The 27,478-nt window shown below is 46.1% G+C and overlaps 1 long non-coding RNA gene across 8 annotated transcripts; it reads left to right on the top strand.

The window, feature by feature from the left end:
• The first annotated feature begins 709 nt into the window (after positions 1-709).
• Positions 710-27,478, top strand: LOC132244218 (uncharacterized). Of its 8 annotated transcripts, none has more exons than XR_009455789.1 (9): positions 710-885; positions 7,439-7,691; positions 17,638-17,752; positions 18,481-18,538; positions 19,790-19,960; positions 20,723-20,842; positions 21,087-21,131; positions 24,514-24,623; positions 26,946-27,478. It is a non-coding gene; the product is annotated as an uncharacterized LOC132244218 (long non-coding RNA). The 8 variants fall into 8 exon arrangements; XR_009455785.1 differs by lacking the exon at positions 17,638-17,752 and adding an exon at positions 5,176-5,249 and having other exon boundaries at positions 714-885; XR_009455783.1 differs by lacking the exon at positions 17,638-17,752 and having other exon boundaries at positions 716-885; positions 20,708-20,842.

Raw genomic sequence — 27,478 nt, forward strand, 5'->3', positions numbered from 1 at the left:
CAGGCTGGACATAAGGAAGAATTTCTTTACTGTCCAAGCCCCCGAGGCCTGGAACAGACTGATGCTGGAGGTGGTGCAAGCACCCAATCTGGACTCCTTTAAGAGTCAATTGGACATTTACCTTTCTGGGATCCTGTGACCCCAGCTGACTTCCTGTCCCTGGGCTGGGGGGCTGGAATCAATGATCTTCCGAGGTGCCCTCCGGCCTTAATGTCTATGAAATCTATGAAAATGGAAAGAAAAGAAATGCCACTAAGAGATGGTGATGGTGATAATTATAATTATAGTAACACCAGCAGCAGCTTTATTATGTAGTGCCTGAAAAAGAGGAAATGAAATAGAAGCAATTGCACTAATTAATTTCCACTGGTTTGCAATGCAGCATTTGAATAAAGCAATATGGCATTGCAAGCAGCTACACAACAGCACAGACTGACTGGTGATAAAGGGGTAGTCCATTTTAAGAGACTGATTTGGGCTGAATGGTAGGGCTTCACAGGCCAAATCCTGCCCTTGGGCTGTGTGTTTGACACCCCTTTGTTATTAACAGTCATGATTGCCTGGCTAGTTTCTTTTCCTTGCAAGATCAGCAAAAACACTGAAGTCTAATTCATGAAACATGTTGATGTAGAAGGGGGTGGGAAGCAGAAGTGACATTATTTGCAGTTCACAGAAGCATAGGAAAGCAAGGCTATCAGGCAGCCTGACAAGAAGCCCAGCCTGAGCTAATTGCCTAGTGGGCCACATCTGACTGAGACTTTGACTGGTAGCCCTAATTTAGCTCATGACTCTGGCCAGCTGCCAGGAGAACAGCTTCCCCATTTATGTTCAGCTGTGGTAAGAGCCTCCAGGTCAGTCAGTGGTTCCTGAGGAAGATCTGTTCTGGTAAGTCTGATACCCTGACCTTGCTACTTTTTTTTTTTTTTTTCCTGGACTCTAGTTTTCAGATTTTCCTTTACATTTGGTAATTGTGCCTCTAACTCTTAAACTTTGATTTGGCTTATGATTTGGATCTGGTAACTTGGGGCATTGTTACATGTTATGCTGTGAGCCACACAAGTGTTGATCAGTGTTAGTGCTAGCTTGAGTTTAGAGCTGTTGCATGTTCAGGCCAGAAAGAGCTCTGAGGACTGAAAGGCAAGGTAGCGTGCCCCCCCCCCCCTCCCCTCCCCCCCGGAGCTCCCCCATACCAGGTTCTGAGACATTACTTACTTGTGGCTGCCTGTCCCAGGTGAACAGCTAGGAAAGGATTAACATGTGCACCAGCAGCTGCTGCTGCTCTTCTCACCAGAGAGTAGCAGAAGTGGTGGTGATAAGTAAGCAGGGGGGTGGGGGGCAGTGGCAGGATCCAGGCTAGTGGGGGTGGGTGGGGTATTAAAGCCTACCATACAGCGGTATGACTCTAGCCTGCCCTGGAGTAGTATAACTTTGAACTGCCTAATTAGTGCTTAAAACTTGTTTAAAGTGTCAATGTATGGGCAATCCAGGGGTTAAAAGGTCAAGGAGCTGCCCAAAATTCCCATGTAACAAGGCCCTTGGTATCTGTTTCCTAACTCTGGGTTGGGCCTTCGTTTTGGATTCTGCCCCTATCTCTGATCCTGTTCTGGTAGCCTAACCACTTGGCCAGACCACCCATAACCCAGTCCATTACAGCCTAGAAGGGACCTCAAAAGGTCCAGTCCACTGCTCAAGGCAGGATTATGCCTGACTAAGGCAGGATTATGCCTGACTAAGCCAGTCCAGTCAAACGTCTGTCCAACTTGGTTGTAAAAACTTCCAGGGATGGAGACTCCGCAATTTCCCTGGATTGCCTGTTCCATTCTTGACTACCCTCATAGTCACAAAGTTCCTCCTGATTGCCAACCTAGACTTGCTCAGCTGCAGCTTGAGGCTATTGTTCCAAGTTCTGTCTGCTATGGCCAAAGAGAAAAGCCCATCTCTCCACCCTCTAATTGTCCTTCAGGTACTTTAAGACTTATCAACTCCTGCCCCCCCCCCCCCTTCAGTCTTCTCTTCTCCAAACTAAATAACCATTGTTTTTTCAGCCTGTCCTCATGAGTCTTGCTGCCCTGGCCCCCAATCACTTATGTGCCTCTGCACAGAACTCTTTCCGATATTCCTATATACTACTTGAAGTGTGGGATCCAAGATTGTATATCTGCTGGTGGCCAAAAATGATCCCTGGTATGCACCTGGAGGTTGGAGCTGGCACCTGGAGGGGGAGGGGGAAGGCAGCAGTCCTTCTTTTCAGCCTAATGATAAGGGCTCTTTCTCCCACCCTTTTAATTTACATTTCCTACTTTCCAGTAATCTGCTTCTCTGACCAACTAGAGAAGATTTTTATCCCACCTGTGTGTCCGTGTAGTCGCTTTTTAAAAATGCTTCTTAAGTTATGTCTGTCCACACCCCAGGTGCACAGAATTTTCTGACTAGTGGGGCAAGGCTTTCTCACCAGTCCTTCCAGGTCACAAAGTGCTCCCAGATAATCCCACTCTATGCATTAAATCAATTGAAGTAAAAGAATGAGTTCCTATATATACTAAAGGCACAGGCACTCATGACATGGAAAAGACCCTCTCCACGCCTTGGGCTTTACCCTGGCCTGGGCTCTGGAAAATCAGTTCTGCAAGTGACCCTGAAGGCCCCATGAGGATATCTGGACTTTGATCTTCACCACATCTTTCACTAAGGAAGTCCTTGACTGTGGACCTAGCTATGACATATCAGAAAAGGAAATACCAAGTACTTAGCTCAAAAGAAAAAAAAAAATTGGGCAGGGTGGGCACCAATGGGAAGGGAGGGGCATCACCAGGGAGGACTATACCTTGGTTTCTCGGGGCTGCAGGGGGGCAGTCAGGAAGGCCAAGGTGGAGATGGAACTGGGACTAGTGACCCTGATAAAGAACAACAAGAAGTCCTTTTTTAAATACTTAGGGGGCAAAAAGAAGGTACCGGGTAACATGGAGCCTCTGCAAGACACGTTAGGAAATCTGGTTGTTGCACCAGACGACAAGGCTAACCTATTTAGCAATTTCTTTGCCTCCATTTTCCTGAGCAGGGACCAGATCAGTCCATCTGCTGGGACTCCTTCAGACCCTGGGGGAGGCACATCCAGGCCTAGGGTCAGTGAGGATCTAGTTTCGGAACTTCTGGAAGGACAGGATGTATTTAAATCAGCTGTTCCTGACGACCTTCACCCCAGAGTGCTGAGGGAACTAGCAGAGGTCATTGAAGGAATCCTGCCATGGCTATACAAGCACTTGTGGTGCTCTGGTGTGGTGCCAGAGGACTGGAAAAGAGCCAATGTGGTTCCCACTTTCAAAAAAGGGAGGAAGGAGGACCCAGGGAACTATAGGCCAGTCAGTCTTACCTCAATCCTGGGTAAGCTTTTTGAGAGAATTATCCTGGTGCATGTCCATGAGGGGCCAGCAGGGGAGGTTATGCTAAGGGGCAACCAACATGGGTTCATTGGTCTGACAGGTCCTGCCTCTAATCTGGTGGGCTTCTATGAACAGGTCACCAAATCCTTAGATGGAGGGGTAGAAGTGGATGTAGTCTTTCTGGAGTTGAGGAAGGCCTTCGACACTGTTTCTCACACTACTCTCATTTAAAAAAAACAAAGTAGGGGACTGTGGTGTTGACACCTACACAGTCAAATGGGTCGCTAACTGGCTGCAATTAGACCTAAACAGGTTACAGGAGTGGGCAGATGAGAAAAGGATGGGTTTCAACACTGACAAGTTCAAGGTGCTGTACCTGGAGAGGAAGAACCATTAGCATACCTACAGGCTGGGGAACTCCCTTCTTGTCAGTGCAGAGGCAGAAAAGGATCTTGGAGTCATTATTGATGCCAAAATGGGCCGACAGTGTGGGGACATGGTCAGGAAGGCCAACCATACCTTGTGATGCATCCACAGATGCATCTCAAGCAGGTCCAAGGAGGTGATCCTCCCCCTCTATGCAACACTGGTCAGGCTGCAGTTGGAGTACTGCATCCAGTTCTGGGTGCCACACTTCAGAAGAGATGTGGACAGCATGGCGAGGGTCCAGAGGAGGCCACCAGCATGGTCAGGGAGCAGCATGGCAGGCCCTATGAGGAGAGGCTAAGGGACCTGAACCTGTTCAGCCTCCACAAGAGAAGGCTGAGGGGGGGATCTAGTGGCCGTTTACAAACTAGTCAGAGGGGACCAGCAGGCATTGGGGGAGTCCCTCTTCCCCCGAGCACTACTAAGAGTGACTGGAAACAATGTTCACAAGCTCACAGAGGATAGATTCAGACTAGACCTCAGGAGGCGCTATTTCACAGTCAGGGCGGCTAGGATCTGGAACCAACGTGCAAACGAAGTGGTGCTGGCTCCTACCCTGGGGGGCTTCAAAAGGAGGTTAGATGAATACCTAGCCAGGGTCGTATGACCCCAGTGCCTTTTCCTGCCATGGCAGGGGATTGGACTTGATGATCTGCTCAGGTCCCTTCCAACTATGAAACTGTGAATAGCAAGATATTTGAGAGAAATTCCCTGTGGTTTCTTTGTATCTTCAGTCTAATTCCAAAGCTCCACAGTCTTATCAGAAAGGTCACAAAAGGATTTGGGCCATAACATCCTAAGAGCCCAGCTTGGGCCTGACATGTTGCGTGCTCCAAACTTCTAACCCAGGGGCGGGCAATTATTTTGGGAGGAGGGCCGCTTATTGAGTTTTGGCAAGCCCTCAAGGGCCACATGAAAAGCAGCCCAGGGCAGATAAATATAAATTTTCTAAATTTTTAGGGGCCCCTCAGGCCAGATAGAATGGTCTGGTGGGTTGCATCTGGCCTGCAGGCTGCATTTTGCCCACCCCTGTTAACAAGTTAGTCACTGTGTGCATCACTTCCTAACTTAGGCTCTAAGGCCTTGCCTCTGGGCACCTGCAATTCTGCATGTTGTCTAGAAAATCTTCTGAAAAGGGACTTGTTATTTAAGGTTTGGGATACTGACATAGGAAGTATCCTCTCTTCGATGAAGGTGGGGTGAAATTAAAAAAAAATCTTTGTTAGAGCAACTCTGCTAAAAAAATCTTGACATCAGTCATTTCTTCTAAAAAGAATCTAAATGTTGGCAGAAGTCACAGGAATATGGTTGCACACAAGTATATACATGGATTTTTTTTTTTTTTCTATTTCGGCTTTTGGCAAAAAAGACTGAGAGGTCCTAGGTGTCTGTCCCAGCTGCCTGCGGAGGGTTCAGGATTGAGAGTATGGTCAGGGTAGAAAGGTAAGAAAGTTTTATTGACCTAACGAAAACACAACTACACGTAATAACAAGACAAACAATGACAGACAAAAGTAATTCACATCAGCAACTTATCGGCAGTCCCCTCTGATGCCTGACACACCACAATCTTTCTTTCCACAAAGTTCAGTGAAGTCAGGCGTCCCCAAACAGCGGTGTCCAAAGGGTACCGGGAAGGACCCTGGAATGCAGTCCTTGGGCTCCTCGAGGTCCACGGGCCCACTGCTCCAGGCAGGCAACAGCTAACTAATCCTCTTTATAGATCTGTATCTTCCTTCTGAATGATTTCCAGATATTTTAGCCAATTTAAAGCTTCTGAATGGTTCTGATAATGTAAAACTACTTGGATTCCTTTTACTTCAACTGTTTTTAGACTGACCAATAGCAGTACAACTTTGCATTCCTTTGATAAGTTTATTTTAACTATGCCACAGGGTGTTACTACTTCAAGGCTTTACTAAATTTACTAGGCCTTACTTTATACAAGGCCTCACTACATCTTAAGCCTTATGTTGTTGCTAAAAGCCTAATTAAAGTTTAATATCTAAACAAATACAGAAAAAAAAACACTTAGTCTAATCTTCATAGAGCCTTCAGCAAACATCTTTATCACACAGACGTGATTTCAGCTGCCACACTCTACTTCTTGCTTGCTGAAGCACTATGATAGCTACAGTTAAAACACTAAAGGCACATGCGCTGCATCAGAGAAATGGGGAGGGATTTATAAATTTAACTTGCATAGTATGAACAGATTTACACAAACGAATAGTATAGATTACATTATACCATTTACAAGGCTTGGGCACGTTGACAGCCAGACTGATGATTCACCCACCCTCTTGAGCAAGGAGAACCAATTGAGTGCTTTGCCGAGCCTTTGCCTCAAGGCTCTGCAGCTTATTTTTCACTTCATTCCAGTTTTTTAATTGTAGCAAGTGTACATTTGATAACCATGAAGTGGGTATCATAAAGTTGAGAGGTATAGTCTCAGAGGAAACTTCTGGCTATTTTAGGGCAATAGTACAGTTACTTAATTGCAGTAGAACAACGGCTTCACTTTTCGCTCCTAAGCAACAGGAATTGCATAAAGTCCAGGTGGTACCATTTTCATACAGCAAATGACCTGGTCCTTCCCATCAAACATGTTGCCCTATTGTTACATATGACACATTAGGTAACTCGTATACGCAGGTCATGTTAGGTGGGCTGAGAGGCTAGCCTCTCCATAGGGTGCTTAATTTAATTAAGGTGCTACTAATTTGAACTAAGGGGGACTGTGCTACATACCGAGGGCCATCAGGGGTAACTATTTCCCATATGGGGCAATGCAGATTTCAGTTTTAAAGGCATCTTTTTCCTAGCTCCATGTTTAGCAAATAAGCAGTGGTCTAGTTTCTATTTTTTTTTTTTTTTTTTTTTTTTACTCCTTGCACCAGGAATTAACATTTTCCTTTATTACAGCTTTCTCAAGTAGTAATCCAGCTACTTTGGTAGGCGTATCTTTCTTGCAGGCATCTAGTTATTCTCTAAGCCAGGGGGCCATTCTTTATTTTTAATATTGTTTATTATTTGGGAAAAAATCATATTCAATGATAACGGGACTTGTGCACATGCAGTACTCCAAGTTTGACTTTTGTCTGCTTTAAAAGCAGTGTCCATCATGACCTGGGCAAGACAGGCTGCCTTTAATCCTACATCTGTTAGCAATGTATCAGTGTGCTCTAACATTTTTTCCTTCGAGCATGCCTCCCCTAGTGAGCAGCCCTACCGCCTGTCAGATTGGCTACTCCTTCAGTGTTGTTTTTGGGGATTTATCCAAGTTCCACACATTCATAGTGGAGTTAAGTCTGTCTCAAAGATAACTTGGAGTATCTCTTTGTCTGCGGGTCTTAAGTGCACTTATGGAACAGAAAATGACTGGCCATTCTCATCTAAGTAAGCCTGCTGCTACTCGAGCTCTTGCTGAACAGTTTGGAAAAGTAGCTCGGACATACCATTGTTCTGGTCAGAACAATATTTGGGCAGTGAGCAACGAAGCATTTAGGAGGGTTGGGATTTTAACTTGTGACCTCCAACAGGGTGTGGAGTTATACATGGGCGGTGTCAGGCCCTCCCGTGGGTGAATGGCCAGAGATAGTAGTGAACACCCTGTTTTTGTTTTTTCACAGATCACACTTATCTTTCCACTTTGGGAACTTGTAACCATGCTTCACCTCCCAGAGAGCGGAAGAGTTTCCACTGTCGCTCATGGGGATGATGCTATATTGGGTTAATGAAACAGCATTGTCCAGGCAGAATCATAGCACTGATTTGCTTCAGGAACTCCACTGGTATAAAAGGATGAGGATAAGTGGTGGAGACTTGTGGATACAGCCCCCTTCTGGTTGTATTAAAGTGGGTACCATTCCACCACGCCTCTGTGTAAGTATGGTTGACAATCCATGTAATAACTCTGTTTTAATTTGTAATGCGCTCTCTTACCTGGTGGGCCTCACCATCACTGGAGAGTGTTGTCAGCCATAGAGATGGGAGGGGGCAGATTCTCCCATAAATGCAGTGGCTTGAGAGGCTGAACAGATGCAGAATGCACTATTGGGGGGACAAACTCAGGGAGGTTGAGCTCAACGGGGTTTTCCTCTGGAAGTATTTAACACCAAACTCTCAAACAAGAAGAGATACAACAATCACTTCCCCTCCCATAGTTAGCCATTCCAGCCTTCAGGTAGGGAGTGAACCCAAGACAATAACTGGTACCACAGGTGCACTGACAGTTACTACTTTGCCAGTCAACTATCTTGTTTTTTCTACTTGGAGACCAGGACTTCACTTGCTCTGGGGTGGTGAGTTTTCTTCTAGTATGGATACTGCAGCTGGACCACATGAGGGCCATCTGAATGTGTTTCCAGGGGATGCTCTCCAGGGTTAGGCCACTCCTTGAGGTCTTCAGGAGCAAGTTCATTAATATCTGGCTAATAAGAAGGATAGTAGACATGCCCTACCCAGGAAACACAATATGGTGTTAATAAAAAGAGTACATTCATAACAGTCCACCACTTCATAGTGCCAGTTAACTTAGACTGGTGACAGAGCAGGACTCGTCTTCAGTGGCAGGCTCAATTAGAAATGGTTATGGCTGCACTTGTGGACAGATCCACTCTGTAGGAACAAGACAACAAGGAGCTTGGCTCCCGTTAGGTAAATCTGACTTAAAGACTCACCATGTATTATGCATATCTTTTGCTAATAGTTTCCCCTCCCATTTATTTCCTTCAGGATGCTTCACTACTACCCGATCTCCTGCCTGTAGCTTTCCCAGGTCACCATGCCCAGGTCACTCTACTGCCAGCTCGCGGGGACCACCCAATCAAAACGCCTGTTGCATAGGGCTACCTCCTGATGGGGCCGGTTATTGGCCCAATTGATAGCTCAATTCAGGTGCAAGCCCCAGTCTTTAAGCCAGGCCAGTGGCTACCCACAAATTGCATTTGAGGATGCCATTGGCTTACTCTACCAATCCATTAGACTTTGGATGGTATGGGAAGTGATATGTCCATAACATGGTGTGTTTCGTGCTCCACTCATACACAAGATGATTGTGGAAATGAAGACCATTATTGCCCTGTAGTTCTATAGGTGGTGGATACGCAGCTAGTAAAGTTTCTAGTGCTGCACAAGTGTCCTGGGCTGTAGCTCTCACTGAGGTGAACATTATTTCTGTTACAACTTTTACAGCTACGAACACATAGTGTTGCAACGTATCTTTGATACTAATGGAGTCTCACCATGCAGGCTTATAACTCTGGATGCTTTCTGTCAAGGCTGCTAGTGATGGGATGGCAGCTGTCAAGGGGTCAGTATTAGCATTCAAAGATTAAAAAATCAATAGTCAACTGCCACCCTCTATTTGGCTTGCACGCTGGCCACACTGGATTGTTATACGGAGAGTGGGTTTGAATAGTAGTCTCATCTTTTAACTGCTGACTGATAATACACTGGATAGGTTGTGTGGCCTCAGCAGGGAGTTTGATACTGGGGTCTGTGTACTCCTTTCATGGGAGGCAGGGGGAGTGGGATCATGCTACATCGAGTTACAGATGTTATAGCCATTTCTTTTGCTTCTTCTGTTTTGGTGAGGCACTGTGCACTCAAACTGCCAATTTTTTTTGTTCAAGGGCAAACTGCTGTCCTTTTAGTACATTAAGTCCCAGTAAGCTTGGTCTCCCTTTAAGTATTACTGCTGCTCTCTTACCTTAGAGCCATTAGGTAATGCAAAGGTTGCTCGGACTACATGTCCTGGTCATCTGGTGCTTTCAACTCTAATTACTTGTTAAGGGGTTCCTTTCTCCCCCTTCCAATCTGCAGAATCTAAAATACAAATCTGGGCACCTGTGTCTAATAGCATATCAATTGACTTTTCACTTTTACTTAATTGAATCTGTACAGGTATCTGAATTAAGGGGCCAATGTTAACTTTAGATACCGGTCCTTGGTCTGCTACTACCCACATTGTGGCTCCTTTCTTTGGGGGTTGGGTTGGCCAGACTCCCTAGGCCATGTGATCAGGTGGGGTAAAGGCTGGTGGCCCTGCACGTGCCTGGGAAAATGCTGAAAGTTTTTTGCTCTCAAGGCAGAAAATCTCTCTAGTGACACTGTTGGTGGTGGCAACGGCTCTGCTTTAGGTCTTGCCCTCTTAGTACAGTGTTTAGCCTTTAGCCCTCTCAAGATATTGATGGGTAGTCTGTTGATTTGCACTTAATTGTAACAGGCAGCTAACAAGTCTTTCCACACTTTTTGCTTGTGGAGTCTTGGGATGGCCTTTCCCAGCTTTTATCAACAATTCAGGGGGGTCAGGGGGCTTATCTTTCACTGAGACCACCGCCATGGCCTTGGCAGTTTCATCAGCTTGGTAAGCCTTGGTTTCTGCAAAATGGGTAAAAGCCGCACTGTTTGCTGGTTCGCATCTCTTACCAGGTGATTCACTGCCTCTGGCTCCAAGGCCAACAAGGCCGAGGTGCGCTTTGTTGGTGGTTGTCGGCAGAACCTCTTTCACAACGGTGCTGTCATGACTTCTGCATTTGGCGTGTGAGTCCAAACCGCTGCACAAATGATTTCAGTTAGTGATAAAAGATACAAGCAGTGGACAGCCTCTTTTAAATTGGCCCATGCCTGAGAGGCAGGGTTAAGCTCTTCTTCTCTATTACCATAACTGTCTGAAGTGGCTTGGAGAACAGCAGAAAACAAAGTAACATTTCATTACTTCCTGCAAACTGATTTTAACTGGAGCTCAGGGCATACAACCATTTTTGCAGCTTCAGCTCTACTCACTGAAATTGCAAATGCTTCTTCACTATACATTTGAACTAGCCAGTCTATTACTAGGTCTCCTGGCTTGGACTTCTGCTGCTTTTCAATATTTTTAATGTCTGCACAGGTAAAGGAATGCAGCTCTGCTTGGGGATTCTCTACTTGCGGCCTTGAATGAGTTATCGCCATGAGAAAAACTTGGCTGAGTTTCTCGCTCGGGGTGGGAAAGGCCTGGCTAGGTTCCTCCCTCTGGGCAGGAACATACAGGGGTGTTTGAGCACCAGGCTCATCATAAATCTCCTCCTCTCCATCATTCTCTTCCTTTTTGACCTTCCCAGAGCTTACCTTTTGGTTTATCTCTATACAGACACTTGTGGGAGGATCGCTCCACAGCCTGCACTAAGTGCACTTTCTTCTGGAGGGAAGCAGCCACACACGACATCATAATGTTTCCTTCCTTCCATTTTAATGTTTTCAAGCAGCTCTGCATAGCTCACACAGCCTTGCACACCATGATGTTAGAATCTCTTACATCTTCTAACTCGATAATCAGCCAGGTGACTTCTTCTCAGAGCTGGGCATTCTCGTCGACCCCTATCTGCAGTCCCTTCCTGGGTTTACCCAGGGCAGCAGCAGCAAACGTAGCCCAATGATCGGGTTAAGTTCCCTGGTCACTCCAGGCAGGGTTTAACCTATCCTTATCTCACCCAGGATTCTCCATCCCCATCACCTCCTTAAGCAATGCCACTAACGGGGCCCATACAACTCCCTTCATTCTGACCTTTTTTTTCTGGATCAGAGCCGCTCAATCTTGTTTGTGGTGCCAATTGATGTCCCAGCCACCTGCGTAGTGTCTGGGATTGAGAGTATGGTCGGGGATAGAAAGGTAAGAAAGGTTTATTGGCTTAACAAAAACACAACTACGCGTAGTAACAGGACAAACAATGATAGACAAAAGTAATTCACATTGGCAACTTATTGGCAGTCCCCTCTGATGCCCGATACACAACAAACTTTTCTTTCCACAAAGTTCAGTGAAGTCAGGTTTCCCCAAACAGCTCTGTCCAACAGGTACCGGGAAGGACCCTGGAATACAGTCCTTGGGCTCCTCGAGGTCCACAGGCCCACAGATCCAGGCAACACCTAACTAATCCTTTTCGCAGCGCTGCATCTTCCTTCTGAATGGTTTTCAGATATTTTAGCCAATTGAAAGTTCTTGAATGGTTCTGATAATGTACAACTACTCAGATTCCTTTTACTTTAATTGTCTTTAGACTGACCAATAGCAGTACAAGCTTTGATAAGGTAATTTTAACTAAGGAATGCAATCTCACAGGGCCTTACTACTTCAAGGCTTTGTTAAATTTACTAGGCCTTACTTTATACAAGGCCTCACTACATCTTCATCTTTAATTAGGCTTTTAGCAACAACTTATACCTTAATATATAAACAAATACAGAAAACAACCACTTAGTCTAATCTTCATACAGCCTTCAGCAAGCACCTTTATCACACAGAAATAATTTCAGCTGTCACAGGTGTGAGAAACGAAATCAGGGGAGGAAAAAGGACTCCTCCTATGTGGCGTGTGTCTGTGTTGGATTTTTTTTGGCTGGCTGGTTGTTTTGCTGCATCAAGGTGTTAGGGTACTTGTTTGGGGAGCAGGAGAAACTCTGCCATCTACTTTCCCCCTCCCAGTTAAAACAATAAACAGACCTTGTCTGTTTGAATTCATAGTCTTCTTTCCTGAGCAGCTTTCAGACAGTTTCTCAGAGACTAACATGTCACACTTAAAACATATCTATTGATGCTTGCTCTCTTATATTGCAGGCTCTTCTCCACTTAGTTCTGGGGTTGACAAGAAAATTGTAGTACCAGAGCTGGGACCAGCTATTTTTTGGTCCCCGTCCCAGCCCCTGTATCTCAGAAAAGCCAGTTCAAGACTCCAGATAAAACTGTTAATCCCAGCCCCCAGCAGTCTTGAACTGGCTCTGGTGTAGTGAATGAGGCTGGGACTGGCAATCAGCTGATTATCTTTCCAAACCTCAGGACTGTACCAGAGCCTCCAGTCAGCTCCAATTTCAGGACTAGCACTCTGCCAGGCTCACCTCCCCATACCTCCCACTGCCAGCAGCAGAGTCTCAGCTTGGGAGATCATAGTAAGCAATACTGTGCGACTGCTCAGAACACATGCTAACTTTTGATAATGCTTATTCATCTTGTTGACAGTCCCCTGGGAAATGGGGAAGTCCTCAGTGAGGCTGTAGATGCCTGAGGAGGCTAATCCTGTAGATGGGTCAGATAGTTCCAGGAGTAAGGATGAGACCTAGGTGGTGTGAGGTCACAGCTCTTTCCCTTTGTCTATCTCCACTATCCGCCTCCAAAGTGAAATGAATTTACTTGGTGATTTGATGCCTCATCATCATACATCATGGCACCACTGGGGATGATTCAGTATTGAGTCTCCTAGGTATTGTAATTGTAATGCTGGGCACGACACTACATGTGCCCTCACCTGAATAATGGGATCCTGGGGTACCTGGTACCCAGTAGCCCTGCCCAGCCCCCCTGGGAAGCTACTGCAGTGCCCCGAGTGGAGAGCCTCCCCATACAATCAAGCCCCCTTGCAGACAGCTCTCAAACTATTTACAAGATTTAATTATTTACATCATAAGAAATAATCATTAAATAAGCACATGGATATACTGTCTAATAAACCCTCAAGAACTTATTTACAGTCTCTCACTTGCACATGGTGTACTGGGGATCCCAAGTGCATTGCCCCCGGAGGGGTATCTCAGGGAGCTGGACTGCCTGTGTCCTGCACGTGGTCTGTGGACTCTGCCTGGCACTGGTGTCTGTCTCCATGCTCCTGGGGTCTCTGCACAGCAAGCAGCGTCTCTTCTGCAGTTCCTACAAGACAGCCTTCCCCTGCCTTTGACCCCCTTCCCTGGCTCTGCTGTGAGCAGTGTCTGGGCTGCAGGCTACAGCAACCCTCCTGCCCCACACAGCCTCACAGCCCCAGCAAATGCAGCGCCCCCCCCCCCCCCCCGGGCTTTGCCTGCCCCTGGGGACCCTCACCCCTCAGGGAAACTAGGGCAGACTCCAGCAGTCCTCCCCGGCTCTGCTGTGCTCACCCAGCCATGCTGGCTGCAGTCAGGTCTCTCCAGGCTTGGATTCTCCACACCAGCAGTCCCTGCCTGCTCCTGCCACTGCAGTTTCTCCACTGCTGCTCCTGCAGGCCTCTCTCAGGGGCTCTCCAAGGGACCACTGTGCTGAGACTCTCAATCCGGTCTCCAGCCTGTCCATCAGCCCCCTCTCTCTCTCTTGTTCCCCCCACAGGAAAAACTGCTCCCCCTTTTATCCAAGCCTCTCAGCCAATCCCAGCTCAGGGCCCTTCCCAAGCTTTTGCTAATGGCTCTCTTTCAAACTGTGCTGGGGTTACATCACCCCTCCCACTTCCAACAGGGCTGCTCCCAAACAGCTTTACTTGCCCTCAGAGACTACAGTGTCCCCTCGGGGACAAACTCTATCTCTGCCAGGCAGCTCTTTCCATTCTGTTCAGGTGGGTCCATTTTTTAAAGGGTGCTACATCATATTGCATTTTTCTGAATTGGCTTTCGAGGTGCCCCTACTCCTTCTTTCTCCCCATCTCTACAGCTGCAATCATTAGCAGTCTGGGAGTAAAGGATTTGTGTTGTGAGCTGGTAATAAGGTATCACTATGGTATGTCTTGTCTGGTTGGAGCTGGCACCATATAAATATGGCTCTGCTGGTGATGTTTGCTTGAGCCAGAACTCTGGCATTCTTCTGTCCTTCTGATTTATATAGAGGATTTTTCTGAGGTCCCTGGTGTTGTTAATGCTCCAAAGCTTTAAGGTATTTCTGATGGTACCCAAGTTTCACACTCCTACAACAGGGTACGGTAGGGGTGACCAGAGTCTGGTAGGTAAGAAATTTGGTTTAGGTCCCGATGTCATCATAATAATCAAGAGTATGATTTTGCAGGCATCCAAATGCAGCACTATTAGACTTTTTAGCTGATGTTGAATGTTGTTGTCTGTTTACTTTTTGGGAAAGGTGGCTACTCAGGTAGGCGAAATGTTCAACACTCTCCATAGATTGTCCTCTACTTGTAATGCATGAAGGAGAAGTTGGTTGGTTTGAAGTGGACTGATGAAGAATCTTGGTTTTAATGAAGCTGATAGTGAGTCTACTCCGTATGCTTTGCAAAAGCAATCGGGAGTGACCTGAAGCTCCTCAATTGAGTGAACATATATGACACCATCGTCAGTGTACTGGAGATCACTAATGGAGGTATTGGATTTGAAACATGGACCTCTTTAATATCAACTGGTTCTGTTAATATGATATTGGATGCTGACTCCAGATAGACATTTGTCATAGATGAGATAAGGCATGGCTGTGATAAAGACGCAAATGTGTTGAAGAAATCGCACATCCTTGTCTGACTCAAGTTCATTCTAACAATGCAGGGGCACTTTTCCTTAGGATGGTTGCTATTAAGAATCTGATAATGGTTTTAAAAGCTTTTGGGCATGCAGATGTAGGATTGGGAAGGTCCAGAGGAGGGCCACACACATGATCGGGGCAGCAAGGCAGGCCCTATGAAGAGAGGCTAAAGGGCCTGAACCTGTTCAGTCTCCACTAGAGAAGTCTGAAAAGGGATCTGGTGGCTGTTTACAAACTCACCGGGGGGACCGCAGGAAATGGGGGAGGCTCTGTTCCCCCAGGCACCACCCGGGGTTACTAGGAATAATGGCCTCATATTGTTAGAGAGAAGGTTCAGGCTGGACATCAGGAGACATTACTTTACAGTTAGGGCTGCCAGGCTCTGGAATGGGCTTCAAGGGAGGTGGTGCTTTCTTGTACCTTGGGGGTCTTCAAGAGGAGGTTAGACAGATATTTGGCTGGGGTGATATGATCCTGGCACCCGTTCCTGTCCAGGGCACAGGGTCGGACCAGATGATCTGTTTAGGTCCCTTCTGACCCACAGTACTCATGATTAGGTCCTCTGTGTTACCACAGAGGGACAATGGTGAAACCACGCAGGGACTCGGATAGAATCTGCTCATTGAAGTGTCTATTGAGGAGAAGGCAGGTGAGGATCTGTCCAGCTGTTGACATGGGTGCAACTGCTGTAATCCAATCTCTCTCTTTTTTTGAACATAGTATCAATCTGGGAATCTTCTCTTGTTTCCACATTATCATAAAAATCATGTACAGTTAGTGAAAGCTTTCCCCCCCCTTCCCACTTTGATTATAGAATTGTAGCTGAAATGTATCATGAGCACATGCTTTGTTCTTCACCTGCTTTAATGGCTTTCAAGGCCTCTTGATAAGTACCTGGATCTGTAAGTTAGTCCTTAATGGTGTGTTGAGGAAAGGCTTCAATGGTATTGTCATGATGAAGCACTTGGTAAACCTTACTATGAGTGCAGTAGTAATGAAGTTTGATGCCTGGGGCAAGGCCCGCAGTGGCAGTCTGCCTTCACCCCATGCACAGATCATGGGGGCATACACACCCCCATTGTTGCCCAGGAGTGCATGTAGTGGTGGAAGTTGCCCTTCCCATAGGCAGAGGGAGGAAAAATTATTGTTGGGGGGGGGGAGGGGGCTGAGCATGCATGCTCATGCAATCACACCCCCCCCCAAGCAGGTAAGTCTGTGGAAGAAGGGGTGGGAGGAAGGGGCCACCACAATGAGAGAGGGAGTGGGGCAGAGGCAGGGGCTGGGATGAATGGGGTTCCAGCCAGGCTGGATGGTGGGACAATCAGAGCCTGGGCAGCTTGTCCAGGGGTGCAGGGATACTTCTGCTGCTGTGCACACCCTGGAGGAGGCCCAAGGGACATGTGCCCCCAATCTGTGAGTGGGGTAAGGGTGGAGTGCCACTGAACATTGGGCTCTTCACCCTGCTGCTTCTGGCCTGAGAGCCACATGATACCGTGTGTGTCCCATCGCTGGGCAGGCAGGGGACTTGGTGCAGCCCAGTGGCAGAAGTCACATGGTGTCACACAGCTCTTGAGGCAGCTGCAGCAGCAGTATGGTGCAATGGCAGCCTGCCCCCTCCCTGCACATAAATCAAGGGGCATGTTTCCCCCAGGCCTCCCCCAGTGTGCGCACTGCAGTGGGAGTCCCCCTGCACTCCTGGAGAAGCCACCTGGTCGTTGGTTGTCTCACCACCCAACTCAACTGGGGCCCCATTCACGCCAGCCCCTGTCCCACTCCCTTCCTCACTATGGAAGTCTAAGTCTGCACCGCCCCCCCCCCCCCCCCCGTCCAGCCACTTCCCCTTTACAGAGTAGACCAGTACTTGCCTACCATGCTGGGCAGCCAGGGCTCCACATGCCAGGTGGTGAACCTGGCTGCATTTGTGCCCTTCCCCACCCCTGCTGCCTCTGTCTAGAGGCTGTAGCCAGGCTACCTTGCAGACCTACCTGCTGCCCCACATTTTTGGTGTCTAAGCCCTGTTAGCCCTGGCCTTCCACTGCCTATGGCCCTTCCCCCATCCCCATGCCCCTCTAAATGATCCACTTGTGGCTCCATCCCACGTCCTGCCCTGGATGGGCAGCACCTGTTGTCGCCCCTTCCATGCCCAGAGCAGTCACCCCGCTCTATCCCCCCCACCCCAAACACACCTTGCTACGACACTGCTTACTATGATCTAACTAGACCGTGTGATAAGTGTCCTGAGCAATAAGACCTTTTAATATGAAGCCCAGAATGGCACAATATACTTCAAAAGAGACCGAATTCTCATTGAGGAGACTGGCACTGTTACTTCCCAAGTCTGGCATATATTATACCTGTTAATTGCTTGGTTTGGGTTGACTACATGAACTTACCAATTCTTTCTGTTCCTTAAGGGTAGTGCCTTACTTCAATCTCTAATTCTGTTTTCTGTAACCTAGTACTCTAATCTATCAATTTATTTTTGGAATTCTAATCTTACATATAAAGTGGTTCCAGCTTTGCATGAGCAGCATAACTGAAACTCTCTTCTTACATCTGAATTACTGGTGAAAATGTTAAACATCCCAGGACCAAGAAGGAATCTCCAAGAAACTCTGCATACAACCTTTGGCATTCTAAAATGGATCCATTCAAATGCATGCTTCATGAGCAGCAATTACTTCAGTTATTTATACCCCTAAAGGTGAATATCCATCTCTAGCCCATATTTTCCAGTTTATTTAAGAGAATAACATATGGAGCTTCACCAGAAAACCTTACTTAAGTCCACCCTATTCCATCTAGATGGAAAATATTTGAACAGTAAAGCAAGCCAATGTTGTTTTAAAATGTACAGTTTTTTTTTTTGTTTGTTTGTTTGTTTTCTCCCACTGAGGGCCTAATCAAGCGCATAAAATGGGACAAGTGTTTTAGTGGGGAGCTGAATCATTAGACCCAGAACGTTTCAGCTTGTTTACTCATAATTAAGCTTACTTACCCTATAGAAAGAAATATCCTATGATTCTATAAATCACTTCTCTTCCTTCCCCTGCCCTGCCCTGCCCTGCCCCCAAGCTTAGAAGTGAGTAGTTTAATTCTGGCTGTCATTAGAAAAGGACAATGACGTTCACCTTTTTGTTACCTTAATTAAAAATATTGGTTGACAAAAATGTCAATGGAGAGTTCCATAGATGTTAGGGTCGGAAGGGACCTCAATAGATCATTTAATGGACCAAGAGAGATTGAGGAGGAGCATTGATATGGAACAGGGGGTGGATATAGAATAAAATGAACTAAGTAGGACCACAAGCTCAGGATAAGTTGTTATTGGTACATCAGTCTTCTGTTGGGGGAAATGAAGTTCAAGAGACAATGAGGTTTGAAGACATAATGTGGAAACTGTCTCATAGTCCTGGAAAACATTTTTTTCAGTTGGACTAGGAAATTGCTGAGTGAAGAGATTCCACTTTGTTGTACACCTGCTTTAGAGGTAAGTGTATATTCAAATATACTGACACATTGACTTAACTTTTCCATGCATACCGCCTAACTCCAGATTCTTTCTTCCTGACGGCTAAGCTAAGACTAAGAGCTTCTAGCTCCAAGAGGCTGTGAACTGTACTGAATCAACCACATTTTCTGATGTGAAGTGCTACAGCTCCAGTGAATTCGTGGACACCTATGTAGAAAAATAAATCCATGGTGATTGCAATGAAATGTGTTTCCAGTCATACATTTCATTATTGACTACATACAAAATGGAAAATATTTCTAAAAATTGTAATAACACTGTGTGCAGTATACAATTTTGAATAACATTATGCAAGTTGAACTGAAAGAGAAAACAGCCATAGAATAGTAGTGAAGTAATTAAACATGTAATGTATATATCTGGTTACTTCAGCTCTAGTTCACAAGTATATACCATAAGTAAACATTCCCTCTTTGGTCCAGTTGTTTTTGATTTTTTGTTTTGTTTTTAATTCAAATAAGATGAAAAAGGATATTCCCTGAAATAAAATAAAAAGGCATTTGCACCAGTAAAGATTGCTTTCTACAGTTTTATAAATGTATGCAACCTTAAATGTCTGATCCTTTAATTTCAGTGAACATGGAAAAATAGGAACCACTTTTTATTTCTTTAACAATGCAGGAAAAATATGTTAGGCCTGAACTTACTTATTTTCCAAAATAAGTGACACTAATTCTTATGGGGGTGGGGGCATGTTTTATTTTGTGGGGGTTTTTTTAACCCATCATTGCCAAAAATGAGGAGATTATTACTACTAGTTCCAGCTTCCCTATACACTTTCCCTTCCCCCCCTCTCTCCAATTTCTGCTAATCAATTCCTAGTATATGATGACATGGGCTATTGTCTTTGAAAACCCAGGTCTCTCCTAATTAGTTAAGTCTATAAGGCGATGCCCTGCCTTACCCCCCGCCCCCCCTGCATTTGTATAGGAGCCTACTGCCTGAACCAAGGCTGTGGATGTCATTATAGTGTAAATCTGGTTCTATGGCTGTTCTTGGCTAAAGCCATTGGGTGCAGGCACACAACAGAACTACAGCACTGTGATGCAGCAAAGATCTTGCTAACCATGTCTACATAAGACAATTACTGTGAAGTCGTTATTGTGCAGTTATTTAGTACTTGTACAAACAAGTATTAAATGACTGTACAGTCACTCAAGTTACTGTGCAGTAGTGCTGACAAATGTTTTTTTTTTTTTTTTTTTTGAGATGCTGACTGCACCATAGCCTGAGACTACTGCACATTAAAGTTGCATCATGGTTTCTGCCACACAAGGCTACTGTGCAGTCAGTGTCTCCGTGTAGATGTGACCACTTTCAAGTAAACTTACTCTGGAGTACGTAGCAGACATGTGACCAGGTCTTCCAACCAACCTATCTGTAAGGCACTAAACATTTAAACTTGGCTAAAGCCCCATCTCCAATGAAATTGGCTAGATACTAGGCCTGTGTGAAGTGGCTAATATTTGCTTTGGATTCAGATTCGGCCAATTCGGAAGACGGTGAATCGATTTGGTGATTCGAATCACTGTCCCAATTTTTCGGTTCAGCTGAATCTGATTCACAGATTTGGCTACTGTTGAATCTCCAAATCAGCCAGGTCAGCCCCATCCCCTGCCCCTCTCCCAGCCCAGCAATGGCTGCCCCACCTGCCCCAGCTCCCAGCAGGGATTTCCTGCCCCCCCCACCCCTTGCCCAGCAACACCTGGTGACCACCAGGGCTTTTTGTTTTTTAAAGTACCACTCTGGGACAGATGTGGGCAGCCTTATGGGGGGGGGGGGCTGGGGCAGCCGGGGGGGGGGGGGGCTGGCAGGGGTCATTGTCCCCCTCCCCTGCCCCTAGTACTTACCAGCTTGGAGTCCAGCTGCAGCTCCGTGCTGCAGCCACCAGGGACTGCCTGAATCATCAAAGCTCTCCAAAACTTTTCACCCAAGATTTGGAGAGCTTTGAATCAATTCAGACCTTTAAATTGGTCCCCTGATTAAATTGAAAGATTCGGCCAGCGAATTGGGCCAAATCTCCTTTGAATTGAATCACTACCCAAAGCTTCACACAGCCCTACTAGATACCTTCCCATGTGATTGGTACGCCAATGTAATTTGTAATGGTTATCACTTTCTAACCAGTTTATGTTATTCAAGAGCAAAGTGACTGAAAACTTTTGGAGCCAGGATTTCAGAGGTGCACTCTATATCCATCATGAAGAAAAGTTAATATACTCTTCCATTAAAACATAGATATCCTGATATGGAGAGACAATGGTAAGGTTCCTTTCTGCAGTCAAAGTTGTGAGTTCAATGTGGGTAGGAATACCCAAGTTAGATTTAAGTTAAATAGTGTTGACACATGCTATTATTTAGATAGCTATGTAAATAAATTTATCTGTATCTATATATTTATCTATACTATTTAGATAACTATGCTTCTTAGGATAAAGCTTAATTACTGTTTTGTTTTTTTCTTTTTTTCCCAAATGCGTAACTGTCTTGTGTGTGTAATGTTAAGTACTGAGCAACCTAGAGAAATGGATTCATATTTCTATTTGCACATGTAAGTGGCAGATTTATAATGGTCTATCTTGTCATTTTTGCCTTGACTTTTATGGTTTTAGATGCACCATCCTGTGCCTCTAGATGAGGGCCAATCAATACTTTAGCCCCAATAGCTAAGGAATTGGGGTACTTGTCCAAATAGGCCCCCATCAAGTTTAAGCCCTCCTTACCCAGAGTGTGTGTTGAACTTGGACCATAAAAAAAATTGGGCCGGAAGAAACCTCACGAGGTCATTATGTGCATCCCCTGCTCAAGGCAGAATCATGCCTGATTTAAACCATCCCAGCCAAATGTCTGTTCAACTTGCTTTTGAAAATCTTCAGCAATGGAGTTTCCACAACTTCTTGTTTAGGCGCCCAGCTCCAATGCTTGACTAACCTCATAGTTAAACTTCCTTCTAAATCTCCAACCTCAATTTCCTCTGCTGAAGTTTGAAGCCATTTTTTCTTATTTCTATCCCCTATGGCCACAAAGAAAAGTCCATATCCAGCCTCTCTGTAATTGCTCTTCAGGTATTGGAAGACTGTTATCAAATCTTCCACCCTCCGCCCCCCAGTCTTCCCTTCTCCTGATTAAATAACCCAAGCTCTTTCAGCCTGTCCTCATCAGTCGTGTTTCTAAAGCTTCTAATAATTTTTGTTGCTTTCTGATCTGTCCATATCTTTCTTGAAGTGTGAGGCCCTGAGCTGAACGTAGTACTCCAAGTGAGGCCTCACCAGTGCTGAACAGAGCAGGAACAACCCTTCTCTTGATTTGCAAATGGCACTCCTGTTGATGCAGCCCAAGGTAATCTTGGCCTCTTCCACAAGAACACACTGCTGGCTCATATCCAGCTTGCTTATTGTGATCCCCAGGTTTTTGCCTACATTACTGCAATCTAGCTAGTCATTCCCCAGTTGTATTGCTCTGATTCAGGGGTGGATTCAGAAAATGAATTTTGGGGAGGAGGAGAGGGAAAGGGAGGGAGACTCATCTGCATTCCTTGAGCTCACCAGCTAGTCACCATGCATTCTGCTGGAGCTGGTGCTTTAGCTGCAACAATGGCATTCAGTCCCTGGCTTCTAGTACTCTGCCAGGCAGCAGCTCCAACATGAGCCACACTGAGAAACTGATGAGCTCACAGAAGTCACCGCATGGGCCACACAGCCAAATGGTGGGCACAAATGCATCCCACACCCCTCCTTGTTCCTCCTCTATTCTGGTTTTCCACCCCTTCCTCCCTCAGCAATCTACCACCGTACCACAGATCATGCATTATACAAAGCCCCTCTCCAGTGCTCCTTTCTGAGGACTGGAAAAGGGCTAACGTGGTCCCCATTTTCAAAAAGGGGAGGAAGGAGGACCCGGGCAACTATAGGCCGGTCAGTCTCACCTCCATCCTTGGCAAAGTCTTTGAAAAAATTATCAAGGCTCACATTTGTGAGAGCCCGGCAGGACAAATTATGCTGAGGGGAAACCAGCATGGGTTTGTGGCGGGCAGATCGTGCCTGACCAACCTAGTCTCTTTCTATGACCAGGTTACGAAACGCCTGGACACAGGAGGAGGGGTGGATGTCGTATACCTGGACTTCAGGAAGGCCTTCGATACGGTATCCCACCCCATACTGGTGAACAAATTAAGAGGCTGTGATGTGGATGACTGCACAGTCCGGTGGGTGGCGAATTGGCTAGAGGGTCGCACCCAAAGAGTCGTGGTAGATGGGTCGGTCTCGACCTGGAAGGGTGTGGGCAGTGGGGTCTCGCAGGGTACGGTCCTTGGACCGATACTCTTTAATGTCTTCATTAGCGACTTGGACGTGGGAGTGAAATGTACTCTGTCCAAGTTTGCAGATGACACAAAGCTATGGGGAGAAGTGGACACGCCGGAGGGCAGGGAACAGCTGCAGGCAGACCTGGATAGGCTGGACAAGTGGGCAGAAAACAACAGGATGCAGTTCAACAAGGAGAAATGCAAAGTGCTGCACCTAGGGAGGAAAAATGTCCAGCACACCTACAGCCTAGGGAGTGACCTGCTGGGTGGCATGGAGGTGGAAAGGGATCTTGGAGTCCTAGTGGACTCCAAGTTGAACATGAGCCGGCAGTGTGACGAAGCCATCAGAAAAGCCAATGGCACTTTATCGTGCATCAGCAGATGCATGACAAATAGGTCCAGGGAGGTGATACTTCCCCTCTATAGGGCGTTGGTCAGACCGCAGTTGGAGTACTGCGTGCAATTCTGGGCGCCACACTTCAAGAAGGATGCGGATAACCTGGAGAGGGTACAGCGAAGGGCAACTCGTATGGTCAAGGGCCTGCAGACCAAGCCCTACGAGGAGAGACTAGAGAAACTGGACCTTTTCAGCCTCCGCAAGAGAAGGTTGAGAGGCGACCTTGTGGCTGCCTATAAGTTCATCACAGGGGCACAGAAGGGAATTGGTGAGGATTTATTCACCAAGGCGCCCCCGGGGGTTACAAGAAACAATGGCCACAAGCTAGCAGAGAGCAGATTCAGACTGGACATTAGGAAGAACTTCTTCACAGTTCGAGTGGCCAAGGTCTGGAACGGGCTCCCAAGGGAGGTGGTGCTCTCCCCTACCCTGGGGGTCTTCAAGAGGAGGTTAGACGAGTATCTAGCTGGGGTCATTTAGACCCAGCACTCTTTCCTGCTTATGCAGGGGGTCGGACTCGATGATCTATTGAGGTCCCTTCCGACCCTAACATCAATGAAACTGATGCCCTCCTTCCATTGGCTAGTCATTGGCTAAAATGGAAGGAGGACTCCTTAATAGAGAGAGATCATTTGTCTCATCTCATTACATATAAGAGTCCAGGCTAGAAGCTGTGACATCCTTTCTTTCAAACCAGTCACCATCTAACTGAGCCACACACCCTGTCTTGGTGCCTCTTTCTTGGACTCATGTATATCCTCTCTTAGTGGACCTGGGGCCCAGCTTCAAAAAGAGCACTGGAGAAGTTCCTGAACAAAGCCTCAATTATATAGTGGTGATTAGAGCACTGTGCTTAGGAATTGGAGATGCACATTTTAAACCCTCTCTACAGAGGCTGAGCGCCTGCATCCCTGGATTCCTATATTAGGGTCCAAAGTACTCAGTTTTCAGGAGTTAAAGCCTGGGAGGACCTTTCTCAGGGTTGCAAGTGCAAGATTTTTTTCCCCCCTTTTTTGGCAATCTGCAAACTTTGTATGGACTTTGTACATCCTTTACATTGTGTAAAATGTAAAAAAGTACAAAATATATGCTCTATTTGTTCAGTTTATAGGCACACTATAATCCCCTCCCCTGCTCCTCCAGAAACCCAGGGCTTTTTAAATTTCCTGTATATTAAATACAGAAATTTTCAGCGCTTTGTCACACCCAGAATCTTACTGTGTTTTTGTGCAGCAAATCATTCCTCCAGCAGTGAGAGCTAAAGCCTGGCTGGGCACAAAACAGCGTGCTGGAAAATCCAATGCTGAATCCACAGAGGCAACTTTTCACAACTACCTTACCTGGTAATAACCTCCCTGCATATATCAACTAGAAGTTTCATCAGCTGCTCTTCCCCAAATGAACTTCCCATGTTAGTGTAGGGAAGGCAGGGGTATATGTCTCTAACCCCCTATTATGCAGTCTCACCTCTGCCAAATCACTGCATACACCCTCAAGAGGAAGGCGGAGGTGCAAGAGATCTCTGCACTGCTCCTCCCATTACAGGAGCTTGCTACGGCTGTGACTGGCATCTTCAGCATCACATGTATTTAGCACCCCACACTTCAAAATGGTGGTGGGGGGGCACTTTAACCAAAGCTTGTTTGAGCTTTAGCTAAAGTGCCTCTCCTGCAATCTTGAAATGCAGGGATGCTGAACACATCTGGAATATGTGTAGGTGCCTTTAGTAGCCCCCTCTTTGCTACAACTGCTGCTCCTAGATCTTTTGCACCTGCAAACAACCTCTTCCTCCCCTGGTAGGACACACAGGGGATGTACATGCACCACAACATTGATGGGAGGGAGGAAACGGTGTGAGATGGGGACGTTTGAAACCTCATCCCTGTGCTTCAGGCTATGCTCCCTGCCAACAAGGTCCCCTCCCTCCCTGCAAGAGCAAATGGACAGGAAGCCCCACTCCAGCAAGCACAATACCTGAAGCATTTCTGGAAACTTCATAAGGACCCAATGGGTAGCATCAGGGGACAGATTTGCCAACAGTCTATAGATTTCATGAAAATCTGAATATTTTATGGACTTCACAAAAGAGCACTTTTAACCCCCCCCCCACCCTCTTTTTTTTTTCTTTTTTTATATATACATTATCCATACATTTATGGACAGGTAGAAACCCTGGCTTTTTTTCTCCTCTGGAGTGTGTTAGGCACTCATCATGTGTTTCTGGCTGAATACTTTTTTGGACCTTAGATTCCATTACATTCACGGGCTCCTTGTGGGTGTGTATCTCTGCAGCCAATGAGTAGCTGTGTGTGTGCACGCAAACTGATGCATCCGCACTGCTTAGGAAATAGAATCACTCCCTATGTGTAAGTGGTGTTTTTGGAACTTACTTGCCCAAAAAACAACCACTAGGAAATGGGGAAGTAGAATTACACCCTTGGTATAAATTTGGTCTTGGGTATCTTTGATGATTGCTTCTACTTCCAGAAGAAGCACATGCAAAAGATTGTTTGTAATAAAAAAATTTAAAAAAAAATTACAAGAAGAACAGCATATGCAGAACTTACTCTATAATAATAGGCAGCAGCTCACAACATAACAGATATTGGTAACTTGTATTTTAAGGTGTTCATTATTTAGTATTTCTATGGTCCTGCTGGAGAGGTTCCTCAAATGTTTTGTGCTGAGAATACCTACTGTATCCCCCTGCAGTGCAGGCAGGCCCTGTGAGGACAGAATGACAGGGGGAGTTGAGGGCAGCAATCTGAAGTGGAGAAACAATGTACAGAAGTCCTGACAGAGGGGAGGTAGCAACCTGGCTTTCTGTCTCAAGGAGCAGTGGTCTCAAGTTTCAGCAATGGAAGATTAGGTTGGATATTAGGAAAAACGTTCTCACCAGGAGGGTGGTGAAGCACTGGACTGGGTTACCTAGAGAGGTGCTGGAATCTACTTCCTTGGAGGTTTTTTAAGGTCCAGCTTGACAAAGCCCTGGCACTCTCAGGGGGTGCACATGCACCCCCATGCACTCCCTACACATCTAGTCAACCTGGTTGGACTAGATGTGATCTCCTGAGGTCCCTTCCAATCCTCATTTTCTATAATTCTATTGTGGAAAATCCTTCAAAAAGCCACATAGGTCCCGTCCCCGTCCCAGTCCCCCCTGTCCTCCCCCCCTCCCCCCCCCCCCCCCCCGGCCACCTGGAAGAAAGAAAGGAGAGACACTGCCTAATTATATTTTTTACACATCAGGACATGGAAATCCATAATCTTGTGTTTGGATTATAAAGACCTGTGTTTGGGAGGCTGCTGGAAGGAAGGGTGTTTTTTTTCCCACTAGATTGCTACCTAATCATAACACAAACTGTCCCTGTTTTCCTGATGTAACGGCAATGTAGCACAACACTTTAGCTCAGTTAACGGAAGGGGAAAAGTATTCATGGAACACATTAAGGAACAGGTATAAGAGAGGTGCATCCTCTTGGATGCCACCAGTAACTGAATGGTGTTCATAAGAGATGCACACCTCACCCCTTTAGGCTGCTGAGAAAATACTACTGACAAACTGGTATTATGGCATTAAAATTTAGACTGATCTTCTTCAAGGTATCTCACAGAAGGATTTCATCTTTTTTTTTTCCTTCGCTTTTGTGTCTCCTTTTTCCTAGATATAATCCATGGCAGAAACAGAATGGAGAAATCAAACAGTCATTTTCCTCCTCCTAGGATTTGGGAATGTCCCTGAGCTACAGCTTCTTTCTCTTCCTAACTATCTACACTGTGACTGCTTCTGGGAGCTTCCTTATAATTGTGATGGTTGTGGCTGATCAGCTCCTTCATCCTCCATGTACTTCTTCCTGGGAAGTTTGTCCTGCTTGGTGACCTGCTACACAAGAAACATCCTGCCCAGACTGCTGGCTACCTTCTTGACTGGGGACAGAACCATTTCTGTCAGAAGCTGTAGCACACAGCTTTCTTTGGCTTTTCAGCAGATACAGAACGCTATCTCCTTGCAGCCATGCCTTATGATCAGTATGTAGCAACATGAAAACCCCCGCATTATGCATTTCTTATGAATGCTAGATTGTGTATCTTGGATCATTGCTGTTTCTTGGATGAATGGATTTATGTGTATTCCTATAATCATATGCCTAATGTCACAAATGCAGTTCTGTGGGCCCAGTAAATCTGATTACTCCTG

Source organism: Alligator mississippiensis, chromosome 11 (assembly GCF_030867095.1).
Source record: "Alligator mississippiensis isolate rAllMis1 chromosome 11, rAllMis1, whole genome shotgun sequence".
Taxonomy (NCBI): domain Eukaryota; kingdom Metazoa; phylum Chordata; order Crocodylia; family Alligatoridae; genus Alligator; species Alligator mississippiensis.